This window comes from Arachis duranensis, chromosome 1 (assembly GCF_000817695.3).
Source record: "Arachis duranensis cultivar V14167 chromosome 1, aradu.V14167.gnm2.J7QH, whole genome shotgun sequence".
In the NCBI taxonomy this organism is placed as follows: Eukaryota; Viridiplantae; Streptophyta; class Magnoliopsida; order Fabales; family Fabaceae; genus Arachis; species Arachis duranensis.
The window spans coordinates 64,009,736-64,012,040 of NC_029772.3; the positions used below are offsets into that span (position 1 = coordinate 64,009,736).

General features: G+C 42.4%; 1 non-coding gene across 1 annotated transcript; it reads left to right on the forward strand.

Moving 5' to 3' along the window:
• The first annotated feature begins 1,706 nt into the window (after positions 1-1,706).
• On the forward strand, positions 1,707-1,810 carry LOC127742448 (small nucleolar RNA R71). Its single transcript, XR_008003706.1, has one exon. It is a non-coding gene; the product is annotated as a small nucleolar RNA R71 (small nucleolar RNA).
• The last annotated feature ends 495 nt before the right edge of the window (positions 1,811-2,305 follow it).

Genomic DNA, 2,305 nt, shown 5'->3' on the forward strand with positions numbered 1-2,305 from the left:
TCGGGAAAATGGTCCTATGCGCTGTCACTGCATGGCTAATCGTCTGGAGGCATCACCCTTGCCGATGGCTACATCCCATCCTCTCAGTGAAAATGGTCCAAATGCTCTGTCACAACACGGCTAATCATCTGTTGGTTCTCAATCAGGTTGGAATAGAATCCCTTGATTCTTTTGCGTCTGTCACTAACGCCCAGCCTTCAGGAGTTTGAAGCTCGTCACAGTCATTTAATACCGGAATCCTACTCGGAATACCATAGAAAAGGTTAGACTTTCTGGATTCCCGGAATCCTACTCGGAAAGGTCTTCCAAGTATGCTACACTCATCCTCTTCCTTCCTAGTGTCTAAGATTATGAAATCAGCAGGGATATTAAGGCCTTCAACCTTTACTAACACGTCCTCTACTATTCCATAAGCTTGTCTCAATGACTTGTCTGCCAATTGTAATGAGAACAAGGCAGGTTGTACCTCAATGATCCCCAGCTTCTCCATTACAGAGAGTGGCATAAGATTTATCCCTGACCCCAGATCACATAGAGCTTTTTCAAAGGTCATGGTGCCTATGGTACAAGGCATTAAGAACTTGCCAGGATCTTGTTTCTTTTGAGGTAAAGTTTGTTGAATCCAAGTATCTAGTTCACTAATGAGCAAGGGAGGTTCACTTTCCCAAGTCTCATTACCAAACAACTTGGCATTTAGCTTCATGATAGCTCCTAAATATTGAGCAACTTGCTCTCCAGTCACATCTTCATCCTCATCAGAGGAAGAATAGTCTTCAGAGCTCATGAATGGCAGAAGGAGATTTAATGGAATCTCTATGGTCTCTATATGAGCCTCAGATTCCTTTGGATCCTTAATAGGAAACTCCCTCTTACTTGAGAGACGTCCCAGGAGGTCCTCCTCACTAGGATTTTCGTCCTTCTCCTCCTTTGTGCATTCGGCCATATTGATCACATCAATGGCCTTGCACTCTCCTTTTGGATTCTCTTCTGTATTGCTTGGGAGAATACTGGGAGGAGTTTCAATGACTTTCTTACTCAGCTGGCCCATTTGTGCCTCCAGATTTCTGATGGAGGATCTTGTTTCACTCATGAAACTGAAAGTGGCTTTTGACAGATCAGAGACTAGATTGGCTAAATTAGAAGTGTTTTGTTCAGAATTCTCTGTTTGTTGCTGAGAAGATGATGGAAAAAGCTTGCTATTGCTCAGCCTATTGTGTCCACCATTGTTGAAGCCTTGTTGAGGCTTCTATTGATCCTTCCATGAGAAATTTGGATGATTTCTCCATGACGAATTATAGGTGTTTTCGTAAGGTTCACCCATGTAATTTACCTCTGCTATTGCAGGGTTCTCAGGATCATAAGTTTCTTTTGAAGCTGCCTCTTTAGTACTGTTGGATGCATTTTGCCATCCATTCAGACTTTGAGAGATCATGTTAACTTGCTGAGTCAACACTTTGTTCTGAGCCAATATGCCATTCAGAGCATCAATTTCAAGAACTCCCCTCCTCTGAGGTGTCCCATTATTCACGGAATTCCTCTCAGAAGTGTACATGAATTGGTTATTTGCAACCATGTCAATGAGTTCTTGAGCTTCTGCAGGTGTTTTCCTTAGGTGAATGGATCCACCTGCAGAATGGTCTAATGATATTTTCGAAAATTCAGATAGACCGTAATAGAATATATCTAATATGGTCCATTCTAAAAACATGTCAGATGGACACCTTTTGGTCAACTGTTTGTATCTTTCCCAAGCTTCATAGAGGGATTCACCATCTTTTTGTTTGAAGGTCTGAACATCCACTCTAAGCTTGCTCAGCTTTTGAGGAGGAAAGAATTTATCCAAGAAGGCAGTGACCAGCTTCTCCCAAGAGTCCAGGCTATCTTTAGGTTGTGAGTCCAACCAGATTCTAGCTCTGTCCCTTACAGCAAAAGGGAAAAGCATGAGCCTGTAGACTTCAGGATCTACTCCATTCGTCTTTACAGTCTCACAGATCTGCAAGAACTCAGTTAAAAACTGATAAGGATCTTCAGATGGAAGTCCATAGAACTTGCAGTTTTGTTGCATTAAGGCAACTAGATGAGGTTTCAGCTCAAAATTGTTGGCTCCAATGGCAGGAATGGAGATGCTTCTTCCATCAAATTTGGACGTTGGTTTTGTGAAGTCACCAAGCATTCTCCTTGCATTATTGTTGTTGGGTTCGGCTGCCATCTCCTTCTCTTGTTCGAAAATTTCAGAAAGGTTGCCTCCGGATTGTTGTAGTTTAGCTTCTCTTAGTTTCCTCTTCAGAGTCCTTTCAGGTTCAGG